This window comes from Protopterus annectens, chromosome 8.part0 (genome assembly GCF_019279795.1).
Source record: "Protopterus annectens isolate FY-2018-M chromosome 8.part0, PAN1.0, whole genome shotgun sequence".
Classification (NCBI taxonomy): domain Eukaryota; kingdom Metazoa; phylum Chordata; order Ceratodontiformes; family Protopteridae; genus Protopterus; species Protopterus annectens.
In genome coordinates, this window is record NC_056741.1 from 913,567,575 (window position 1) to 913,580,792 (window position 13,218).

The 13,218-nt window shown below is 38.9% G+C and overlaps 1 protein-coding gene across 5 annotated transcripts in view; it reads right to left on the reverse strand.

Moving 5' to 3' along the window:
* Positions 1-13,218, reverse strand: part of LOC122809153 — a 1,026,347-nt gene that overhangs the window by 153,255 nt on the left and 859,874 nt on the right. The window lies entirely within an intron of this gene.

Consider the following 13,218-nt stretch of genomic DNA (forward strand, 5'->3'; position numbering starts at 1 on the left):
CATGGGATACATTCAAAAAGATCAAGGAAATAAATGTAATACAGATATATGCAGTATAGAATGGTACAGGTAACAATGGGTTACAGATAACAATAGATTTCAGATAGACTGATGCATTACATTTAGTGGAAGAATTATATCACCATAACTATATACAACATTCACAAGAATAATCATTCCAGGAACTTGTCCAGTGGCTCGGTAGGTAGGTTAGCCTTAACCGTGTAGACCTGAAGAGAATGGAAGTAAGGGAGGGTTTATTTAATGTTGCTAGAGATGTGATATTGGCATTTGGCTGCTTCTTTTAGGTGTTCCTTAAGCTGTAGCTGTACTAGGGAAGATGGGAGGGGAAGGATTCTGAAATTTTGAGATCAAGATTTGAGAAGCTGTGATCTGTAAATGAAGACTGGTGCTGGGTGCTTGCACAGAGGCAGTAGAATCCTCTTCGGCAGCTAGTATTTTTTCAGCAGATTGGTAGAAAATATTTATGCAGAACAGCAATCAGTACTTAACCAGTCTCTTACATAACAGTCATAAAACATTACCTGTTAGTTCTTGTTTTTTTTTTTTTGTTTTTGTTTTCCACATGATATCGGTGAGCCAACCAGAGCTCATATTCCATTAAGTAGATATGGTCATGTTGGAAGATTTAGTTTTAAAGCCACACTTAGTGATCTGACATGATCAAACATATCATTGGGGCTATGACACCACTGAACTAGAACCCAAATGCAGGTGCTACGTAAAAGGCGATTCCATAGCTGGAAGTTTGAGTTCAGCACTGGACTGTACAGCAGCTCTATGATAAGTTAGGATAATCTAGTACAAAGGTGCTTGTTCCTACCCCTTGACCAGTAGATGAGAAGTTGGAAATTTACCTCCAATCTGGCTCCTATATCTCTAATGGACAGTCTGTAGTTGCTTGACAACCCATGTCCTATCTTACATACACCTCTTAAAATAACATCTAGGACTCCAAAACTTGTTGGATATACTTAGGATGCATGGCAAGGCTTGTAATGGCACCTGTGGTTGTTAATCTAGTACATAGCTATGAACCAGTGAACGTATCTGTAATGAAATTTGTAACTCTCTTTGAAGTAAGATGCACAGATGCAGAGTTTGTTTTTTTCCTATCTTACAGTGTTTAGTCACACACCTATGTAGCTCTGTACATAAATTAACATTTTTTAGGCCTGACTGGTTACTTTTTGCAATTTTGTGCCTACTGAGGAACCAGTTGTTAAAGTGGTACCCTTATCAGAAGGGTCTATATTGAATTAGCGAACGCTTAGAAAAGCGAACACTAATTTATCGACCCCTTTTAAGCGAAAGCTTACAATCTCGAACACCCAGAACAGTGATTTTTTTCCCAGGGCAAAAAAATCACTGGGACGGTTTCGGGAGTTCGTTTTTTTTTTTTTTTTTTTGGTGGAACAGCGATTTTTTTTTTCCCTGGGAAAAAAATCACTGTTCCGGGAGTTTGAGATTTTAAGCTTTCGCTTAAAAGAGGTCAATGAATTAGCGTTTGCTTTTCTAAGCATTCGCTAATTTAATATAGACTCTATCAGAAGCAGTAACCATTCATTCAGTGCTGTTCAAACTATGGTCTATTAAATGGTCTAGCTTGTCAGTTTTGTTCACTGAATTACTGAGAACCAAGTACTCCAAACAAGACAGTAATAACATTTATAATCAGAAAAAGTAAATTATTACTGAGAAAAAAAATAAAAGCTATCTTGTTTATTATTTTCAAAGTCAAACATGTAGGTTTCCTTCAACAAAGAATCACTGACGCTGGGAGTCCAAGTGATAAAATCAGCATGAAACGGAGAGTAGTATTGTTGGAACTAAATTCATCCTCAAGTCTTGGTGAGTACCTTCATGTGGTGGACCCTGTTTTCACAAAATCTCACCCCGATGACACTAATATATAGACTGCATTTTATAAAGCATATATCATGAACAGAGGTAGGTTAAAAATAAAAAAGACAGCTGGGTACACAAGTCCCAGGATAAAAACGTGTTCAATCCTAGTATGTGCAATGGTGCCAGGCTGGAAAAAAATGACAGCATAGAATTCTCAATACAAGGAAAGATTCCTACAGGGAGATTAGGCCAGACTCAAAGGGAGGATGGCCTCCCTGTTGTAGAAGGAAGAAGTAGTCCACAAAAAAACACAAAAACTGACAGGCCAAAAAAAGTGCCATAAAGATGACAGAGTGGAATATTGAGGATAAGGAAGAAATTATGTATCGTTACTATTATGCAAGAAGCCCATAATTTCCAAATAGAAAATAATCAAAAAGATTAAGACAGAAATTAGAGGAAAGAAAAATACTTGCACAAGAAAAACTGTCAAAACCTTCAATGCAAATATGCATTAATTAATCCAACAGATCCCTGAAAAAGATTATATACACAGAAAAACTTTGGGTTGCTTGGAAATAGAAGCGATAGACGAAGTCCAAAAATATAAAGAACAAAACCTAGAGATTTTGAAAGAAATAAAAAAGAAATATGGACATGGGAAAGAAAGAGCTCTGATACGGTACAATATTTACACAAAGGAGACTGCCAAACTAATTAATACAAAAAACGGCTCCAAAGATATTTGATGAGAAATACAGGCAAAGGCATCTAGATATGTAAATGTTTACAATACGAAAAATAAGATCACAAAGTAGGACTGTAAAGCAGAAGATTAGTAAAGTAGAAGTTAAACAAATAGAAGCTGAAATTATAGAAACCTAGAAGTGAAGGATTTAGTATAAAACGTATAACTCAGGTTATGTCACAGCATGATGGAACAACGAGTCCCCAAAGTAAGGGGAAACGTGGACTGGAAGACATCTAAAGAACAAATATGGACGCAGGAAAGAAAAATAGATATACTATAGTATAATATTTATGCAAAAGAAAAAGCAAAACTAATCAGTACAAAAAAGCAGCACCAAAGCTATTTGAAGAAAAATACAGGCAAAGGCATCTATATATGGAAAATTTCACAAAACAAAAAAATAAGAAAACAAGGGCAGAAAGTAGAAAAGATGATTAGTAATGGAGAAGTTAAAGAAATAGTAAATGAAGTTATGGATTACCTGTGAAGTAAAAGATTGAATGTAGAAAATCCAACTCAGATAACGTTACACCATGCTAGAACAATGAGTCTGCAAATTAGGGAGAAACAGGTGGAATGGGAAGCATCTGATCAGTTGCCACATGAAGATACTCTGGAGTCTTCAGTAAGAAACCAGTACAAAATCTCATCTGGAGTTGCACAGCAAGGGAAGGAGAAGGAAACAGTGGCAACTCTAACCCAGTCAATGTTGTGAAGTGATAGGGCAGTGAGTTCCCTTACGAAAGAGCAATGGAAGATGCAGGACGCAGCTGAAGGAATATGTTGCAGAGTATGTTCTGGGACTTTCTGTAGAATGCCCACAGAAAACAGAGAACAAAGAATGTACCTTCAGTTTAGAAGAAAAAAGATCTAAGGCTAGAGTTGCTTGATTTCATAGAAATGATTAGACATATTAAGCTCGATGAAAGAAATACATTTGAAAAAATAAATAAGACCCAAAACTTTAGAAGTCTAATAAAACAGATGAATACAGTAATCAAGACTATTAACATAAATTCCTGTGATATAACAGAAGTAAATGGGATGTATTACTGTGCAACTAAATTAGTAACAGATAAAGTCTTACAAGAAAACACAGAGCAGTAAGAGAACGGAATGAAAGAAATCAATTTTCATCATGGAAGTAAAGAATAGAGAAAACAATAAAGCAATTAAAATAAAAAGTATCACTGTTAGAAGACAATAGATGAGGGAACAGATCAACAAAACTACTTAGAAAGATAGCTGTGAGAAAAGCAATGCGCAGTATCAAAACAGACCAAGATTTATCTTATACTATTGCAAATAATAAACTAAAGATATCAAAACAGGCAGAAAAACTTAGAAGATATGCAGATAAATATAAATGAAAAGTACAAAATAAGCAATTCATTGATGACCCAAAAAGTTTTACAGAGAACTGGAAAACAAAGAAAAAGGAATAGAAAGATCTCCAAAATAAGAAGAAATAAACATGTTTTGGAGAAATATTTATGAAGACCCAGTGGAACATAACAAAGATGTTGAATGAGCAGAAAAAGTAAAAAAAAGTAAAAAAAAAAAACAGTAAGAAGTTCAAATGTACAGGATATGAAATGGGATGAAGTAACAGCCAGAGAAAGTGAAACATACTTAAGAATAGCGCCTAACTGGAAAACCCCCAGGTCTAGATGTAGTACCTAATTTCTGTCTAAATGTATTAACATCTTTACACAAAGATTTAACCCTCAGTAAGAACTACTTATATGTGCATTTCAAACAGACACCAAACCTGGTTAACAACAGGAAGAAGATACTCTTCCTTAAGAGTGAACCGACAAGCTATCCTAAAAACTATAGACCAATAACTTGCCTTTCAACGATGTAAAAGGTATAAACTGGAATTAATGATGGCAAAGTTTATAGTTATTTAAATGAAAACTCAATCAAAGAAATAGAACAAAAGGGTAGCAAAAAAAGTCATATGGAACGAAGAGTCATTTGTTGTTAAATAAAGCCATGATGGCAAATTGTAAAAAAGGGAGGGGAAGAATCTAAGTATGGCATGGCTAGATTACAAAAAAGCATGTAACAGCATCCCACATTCATGGCTAAAGGAGTGCTTACAGATGTATAAGATACACCACACATTGATCAAGTACATCACAGCAACCATGGAACAGTGCAAACCACTTTGCAACTAAGCCATGATAAAGGGCAAATTATTATCTCAGGAATAAAAATTCAACGGGAGATATTCCCGAGTCACTCTTTGTCACTGCTGCTCTTTTGTCTTATCCTCAGCCCATCAAGTTTGCTACTTAACAGATTAGCTCATGGTTACAATTTGGCTCCCAAAAAACAACCAACTGTAAAGACTTCTCATCTTTTTTGTGGATAATTTAAAACTGTATAGTTCATCAAATGAGGAGCTGAAAGCACAACTCCAAGTGGTTAAAACTTTTGCAGATGATATAAGATTGCCATTTGGTCTGGTAAATGTGCAAAAGCAGTATTTAATGCAAGAAAGCTACATCATTAAGAAAATATCAGTCTGGGACAGGAATGTGATATAAAGGAACTTAAGCAGGATGGAGTGTATAAATATTTGAGAATTGATGAAGGATCAACAATAAAACATGAACAAATGTGAACAAAATTCAGTAAGAAATATTTTACAAGACAAATGTTAATACTGAAAACAGCCCTGACATCTACAAACAAGGTCCATGCTTTAAACCCATTTGCTCTTCTTGTTCTAAATTACATGATGGAATGTATAAATATTTGAGAACCGATGAAGGATTGACAATAAAGCATGAACAAATGTGAACAAAATTTAATAAGGAATATTTTAGAAGACAAACATTAATACTGAAAACAGTCCTGACATCTACAAACAAGGGCAAGACTATAAACCAATTTGCTCTTCTTGTTCTAACTTACACTTTTGGGGTGATTGATTGGCCCCAAAAGGTATTAGATCAGTTGGATAGGAAAACAAGAAAAATGTTTTATACTTATCAAATGATATATAAAAATCAGTGTATACCAAGATTATATATTCCTTTTTCTGAAGTAGGTATGGGCCTCCTTGAAAATTATTATAGGTTCATAGGTTCATAGGTTCATACTAGGCTATCTGCCCTAGGGCATTTATAAACCTAGCCAGAATGTGTTTGGCTTTCGCCACCCATTTTAAATTACATGTACAGATATATCTACAATCGTAGGACTCCATACATACCTGCTGACCTCACAAGATCCAAACACAGTGAAAATTTTAAAATATCTGAAGAAGTCTACGATGACTTCTCTGCTTAGTTTAGCAGCAGCATTCAGGTAGTGAGTGGGGATGGAGATCAAACCAGAAGAAGACAAAAATCAGGCAGCAAATGAATGTGTCAGAAAATATAAGGAATATAAGAAGAAGAAGAAGAAAATGAGAAGGCAAGAAATGTGGAAAAGGTATAAATATAGCTGCAAGTAAGGAAAACTCCTGATGCAGGAGTGGTTAAGGTTCTATTTTAAACCAAAAGATAAAAGGTTATTATTGGTGGCCCAGGATAGTGGATAACATAGATATTGGCTTACAAAGTCCATTGAATATGTAGAAGAAGCAGACAAATGCAGGTTCTGTAAAATACAACTGGAACCAGTCTCACATTTTGTTGTTAAGTATGATATACTAATGGCAGAGGGCCTTTATACTGAAAGGTACAATAATTTGGCAAGACTGTTGCATTGGGGATTGTGCAATCACTACAATAGTGAAGTACCTGAGAAGCATTGGAAACATGAACCACAAAGCATTACAGAGGATGATGAAGTTTATATCACATAGAATCACCGATTACCGCCAGCTCAGTAAATAGATGCGAGAAAACCAGATATAGTAGGCCATGAAAAGAAGACCAGAAAAGATGAACAATGTAACACTGATCATTAAAACTGATGCATCCAGTGATTACAGCGTCTTATGTATAGAGACATGAAGTTATAAAATGCCAGGATTTGCAAGCAGAATTGAGGGCAATGTGGAAGAAGGATACCCAGACAGTTGTAAGAGTAGTAGACACAATGGGTCTCATAAAAAATAATTTGTAGTCTTATATAAATATGCTACTGATACATGTAACTCCATATGAATTGCAGAAGGAATCAGTTCTGGGCACATTGCATGTGATGCAAAGAGCAGTTTTGGGTAATATCAAAGATTGGAACAATACTAATTTCATGAACTTTAATCATATCGTGACTTAGGATTGGGGTCCATTCCCATCATGGTACTATAAGCCAAAACAACTTGGAGAAATTAAACCAGAGACACTAAGTAAGAAGAATAAAATTAGGTAACTTTACCAATAAGGTCAACCAGGAATATATCTATTATTCCTGAATTATTGAATGTGCCATGGTTAGTAATAATCCTGACCTGGTTATCCCTGCAGTAATATGTAGGTTCATAAGTTCATGAGTAGGTACTAGGCTATCGGCCCAAGGGCCTAAGTAAGCCTAGCCATCAAGGTTCCCTAGCTTACGCCACCCAAGAAAGTTAATTTCCTGTGCCCCTGTTGAGCAGAGCCACAGAAGTGATCCCCAAGGTGTATTTCCTATTTCCCATCCACTAACCAAGATTTTTCTTGAAGAGTGCTAATGAGGAACTTTGCTTGACATAGATGGGGAGCTTGTTCCAGAGTATTGGAATTCTCTGGGAGAGAAATCTATCCCCCAGCATGTCCTGTTTATTGTGGTGACAAGGTTTAGGTCCCTAGAGCATGTAGCTCGGAGGGATTGGGATTTCTTTAGGTGTAGCATGTCCAACAGCTCTAGGTTTGACATAGCTTTATATGTTAGGCAGAGATTACCTCGGAGTAGGCGATATGCTACTGAGTAAAGCTGGAGTTTCTTGAGACGGTCAGTGTAGGGCATCTGTTTGAGGCCAGTAATCCTCTTTGTGCAATACTTCTGTGGCTTTTCCAGCTGCTGTAGATGTCTTGTGAGGTACATTCCAAAAGGGGCATCGTACTCTATAATGGGTCTAATGAGTGTCGAGCAGAGGAGAACGATGACCTCTTTTTTCCTGGATGAGAACCCTTTTGCAATGAGGTGTGCTATGTAAAAGGATTTCCTGACCACTGTAGCAATGTGATTATCAAAGGAGAGACTACTGTCCACCTGGGTCCCAAGTTCTCTTATCACATATTCGGTGTTAAGTAGACTGCCGCCTATGTGGTAGTTCATGGGTACAAAGTTTTTACCAAAGGGGATGACAATGCACTTTTTGGCATTGAGCTTGAGGCCATGGCTCTGACACCAGGAATCTGTCTCAGTGAGGCCCTTCTGTAGGATGCCAACATCATTTGGGGATTCAACTATGGCTCCTACTTTGCAGTAATCTGCAAACTTCATTAGCCAAAGGCCTTCTGTGTTAGTCTGTACTTCAGAGAAGTAGATACCAAACAGGAGAGGTCCCAGGACTGAACCCTGTGGTACTCCACTTGTCACTGGTTTGAAGTCAGATCTGGATTCTGCAACTTTTACAGTGTGGGTTCTGTCAGTGAGCCAGTTGGCAATCCATCTTGTGATGTAGGGATTATACCTAGTTTAGTGAGTTTAGCTATAATTCCAGAATGGGGGTGGTGTTAAAAGCCTTGGCTAGGTCACGATAGGCTGTGTAAACCACCTTACCCTCATCTACGGCTTTGGTGACTGCCTCAAAGAAGTCGATCAGGTTCAGGAGACATGATCTGCCTTTCACAAACCTGAACTGGGTGGGGTCCAGAGTTTGGAGGTTACCAATGTCTTTGTTTATGAGTTCCATGATAATACGTTCCATGGCCTTACAGATCAGACTCATCAGGCTAATTGTTCCCAGGATCAGTGGTTGCTCCCCCTTTGTGGAGTGGGATAACTGTTGCTGTGTGCCATTGAGTAGGCACAAAGCCTGATGTGAGACTATGATTGAACATGGTGATTAGGTGAGGAGCCAGTTCATTCTGAAGTTCATTTAAAATGCAGCCTGGGATGTTGTCCGGTCCCATGGATGCTGTGCTTTTGGCTTTAGAGAGTGCAGCTTTTCCAATGTAGTTGTGATTACAGGGACTCTGCAGTCTTCCTGTATAGACATGGGCCCTTTAGGAGGTGAGAGGGGGGTAAAGTTAGAACTGAACCTATCTGCCAGGATGTTGGCAATATCAGTTGGCTCTGTAATTTACGTGCTGTTGTGCTATAACTCAGAGCAGATCTGGGTGTTGCCATTGAGATTCTTGACATAGCTATAGAATGTTTTGTGGTTGTCCCTAGAATCAGTGGTGATTTTGTTTTCGTAGCTAGCTTTGGAGGATCTTATATGGGATCTCAGCTTCTTACTGAGGTTGACCAGGGAACTCCTCCACTCATGGGATTTTACTCTCTTTTGCAACACTTTCTTCCTTCTGTTGTAGAGTTCGTTTATGGCAGGGGACCACCAGATTGGCTCCCTTTTTTTGGAGGATAGCGTCTTGGTTCTGTTTGGGATAGCACGATCCAAGCACTTGTGTAAGTGCTTATAGAGTGCATCTGTGTAGGATTCAGCAGTCGGAACTGTATTGTCCATCTGTATGCTTGTCATGATGTTCGCCACTTCTGTCTTAAGAAGCATGAAGCTGGCTTCGGAGAAATTTTTTTCCGTGGTTTCCTTAATGGGGGGTGGGGGTGGGATGTGGATATCTAGGGTGATTAGCTTATGGTCAGATCTGACCAACGAGAAGTTGACTTCAGGTGTGGAACACCGGTCACTCATGTTGGTAATGACTAGGTCTAGGATACTGTTGCCCCTGCTGGAGGTGTGGATATGTTAATCCAGGGCATTGGAATTTATGAATTCCAGAAAGCGTTGAGCGAAGGAGTTGGTACATGAGTAGTTTTCCCAGTTAATGGTGGGGTAGTTGAAATCTCCCATTATTAGGGTGTTTCGTTGAACCCAAATATTTTCCAGTATGTCAAGAAAAGAGGAGTGGGAATCCTGGGGCATGGTGGGGGATCTGTAGCAAGCTACAATTTGGATTCAAGTTTTTCCCAGGGTTAGTTGCACTTGGATAACCTCGGCTGCATTATGCTGAGCAACTACCCTGGAGGTGTGGCTATCCTTAATGAATATGGACACACCTATGCCTTTCGTGTTCCAGTCCAGGTTAGTGGCTGAAAAGTGTGGTATGAGTTATAGCCTGGTAATGCAGGGGTACACTCTGGAGCCTTGAGCCAGGTCTCAGTCACTGCACAGATATCTATGTTCTCCATTTTAAGGAGTGCCTCGAGGGAGTGCATTTTGAGATTTAGACTTCTAGCATTGAGTAGCATTACCCTCAGTTTTTGCTTGCGTGTTCCTGTTACGGTCGTGAATTTGTCATTTGAACCGTGCCTAAAAAAGGCACTATAAGGGCAGCAAGAGCCTTAGCCAGTATCCAGAATCCCAGGGGTGACAGGTGCAGGCCATCTGTGGCAAAGCATTGTGGTCTGTCGACCATGTTGTCCCAGGCTGACAGATACTGGATCCCCTTAGAATGATACCAGAAGCTTAGCCAATTGTTGAAGTCATTCATTTTGCCCTTGTACTGCGGTATAATTCTGGGAAATGGCAGGATACTACTCAGGACTAGGATCATACGTGCCTGGGCTACAAGATCAAAGAGCTCTTCCATGTCTTTTTTCATGTAGTCCAGAGAGGTACATGTCAGGTCATTCACACCAACATGGACAATGACAGAGTCATATTTGTACTTGTTGTGGAGCGACCTAAGTACGTGGGTTATGTGGCAGATCCTGGCACCTGACAGGCAGCTGACAGTAACCTTCTCCTTGTTTAGCCTGGTGAGTGGGCCATCAGTGTGCCTGACTATAGAGTCACCTATGACTATTGTGTTGGGTACACTGTTTTGCCTTATGGGCTGTGGTTGAGTGGCACACTGAGTCTCTGGGCTATGTGTCATTTGGGTTTTGTTGGGGGGGGTAGAGGTTGCTTGTGTTTCTGCTTTGGAAGTTTCTCTGCTTGAGCAGATTATTATTGGGAGCCTCTGCAAATGTTTTTGGGTTTCTATGTGTGGATTTTGGTGGTGTAGGTTTAGTGGGACTATGTGATGTGTGTGGTGTGGTGCAAATGTTTACCTTCTCCTCTTGACAAGTTCAGACTTGGTTAGAGAGAGCTTTATCTTCAGTTTGGCTAGATAAGTGCATCTCTCACAGGTTGTAATGTTGGGTGGTAGGAGGAGAGGGTTGTCTGTGTACATGAGGCAATTGCTACAGTGTCCCAAGATGCCCAAATTCATCAGATAGACAGGAGAGAACACTGGGAGCTGACCCTTGGACATGCCTGAATAAAAAACTATTTTCCTCCAGACAAGTGAGAAAAGTGAGTGCAAGAGCTATTTTTCTCTGAGCAAGTGAGGAAAGTAAGTACAAAAACTGTTTACCTCTAGGTAATGAAGAAAGTTTAGTGCTGTAGTAATTGGTAGCTTATTTAGTGCTTACAATGAGTCCTGAACTGCTGAGCACGAATAAGCAAATTCAAGTGCTAAAACTAAGAATCTGTATCAGAACTAGACTAGTTACAGGAAAGAAACAAGTGCAAATGTGGGCTTTTAAATCAGAAAGTTGAAAGAGATGGGAAAATTGCCCAAACAGCGAATAACTACAATTTCTGGGCCAGAAACCACTCCTTATGTGGTAGAAATGTTATCTAGTGCTTACCACTCCCACTGATAAGCTAGCAGGCTTCCCTCCAACACAGAAAGGCTTGGGGGCCTCAGGAGCTTACAAACAATCTGGATACAGCAAATCTGTATCTGGACTAGACTAGTTACAGGAAAGGGTGGAAACAAGTGCAAATGTGGGCTTTTAAATCAGAAAGTTGAGCGAGATGGAAAAACTGCCCAAACGGCCACTAACTACAATTTCTGGGCCAGAACCACTCCTTATGTCATAGATAGGTTACCTAGTGCTTACCACTCCCACTGATAAGCTAGAAGACTTCCCTCCAACACAGAAAGGGTTGCGGGGCTCAGGAGCTTACAAACAGTCCTGGATATAGCAAATCTGTATCTGGACTAGACTAGTTACAGGAAGGGGGGGGCAAGTGCAAATGCGGGCTTTTAAATCAGGAAGTTGAGAGAGATGAAAAACTGCCCAAATGGCCAATAACTACAATTTCTGGACCAGAAACCACTCCTTATGTGGTAGATAGGTTACCAAGTGCTGACCACTCCCACTGATAAGCTAGCAGGTTTCCCTACAACACAGACAGGCTTGAGGGGCTCAGAAGCTTACAAACAGTTCTGTATATAGCAAATCTGTATCTGGACTAGACTAGTTACAGGAAAGGAAGGAAACAAATGTAATTTTTTTTTGTTACAGTTAAGCAAAACACAGGGAGATTCTAGCAAAGTTTTTTTTTTTGTAAAGGAAAGGGAGAGAGGAGAAGCAGAAGATAACTCAAGGTTAGGAGACTAAGTGGGTTGGCCTTCTCAAATGTTCTCCCTGTATTAGGTAGAATGAGCTAATGACACTAGACTGGGAGGAGTGTCCCAGATCAAATTTACAGTAGGGTTGGACAACTGCAAAGCCACCAAGTATGACAGCAAGACAAAAACAGGGAGGGAGGGTGGGGAACAATACTAAAGCTACTAGCCTACACTCTTTTAGACAGTAAATACTACAGAAATAGCTACTAGCCTACACTCTTTTAGACAGTAAACACTACAGAAATGTTTATCATAGCAGAAGAACAGCAGTGAGCCACAAAATGAAAGTTTTAAACAGATAAAGTAGCCAGGAGACTCTACAGAATTATTTGAACTGCAAACAAATCAGTTATATGATACACTCCTTGGCAGGAAATCAGAACAAACAAATAGGTGCATAACAAGTACAGAAAATTTCCCATTAATACCTTTCACACAGTGAAACTAGCTTAAAAACTTTACAAACAGTGTGACAGTAAAAAGCTTATTTATCAGGCCCTGTAAGGCAGACAATTTTAGTTTAACCATGCAGATTAGTTAATAGCAATAAAATACAGTAAAAGTATGCAGCAGGCAATAAAAATTGCTATATATAAATTGCTAGAAGCAATAACCAGTAAAAAAAAAACAGGATGTTTATTGTTATATATCTCAGATTAGAGTTGTAGTCAATGCCCCTCCTCCACTCGGCTCAGTGTGTATGAATTATTGAATGTGCCATGGTTAGCAATGAGACTGACATGGTTTTCCCTGCAGTAAATTAACCCAGAACTGTCCGGTCCACTATCTTTCTTTTACTATTCCACAATGAAAAGCATGATACCTACAGGCAATGTTTCTTTGTTGGTAAAAAATCCAACTGACACACAAATGTGTGAGAACTAGTCCATATTTCTGCAGTGAAATGACCAAAACATTGTCTGGTACTTTTAGTGAAATAATATAAAGAAACTATCAAGCAAAATACACATTTGTTGTGTGACATTCAGGAGAGCAGCAAATACCCTCCCTGGATATGAATAGCTTTAATTGTGAAGGAATATTTATAATGTTATAGTTTTCTCACTAGCTAACACAGTAGTCATTGCAGGTTAGGTCATGATACATTTAAAATGTATTTAG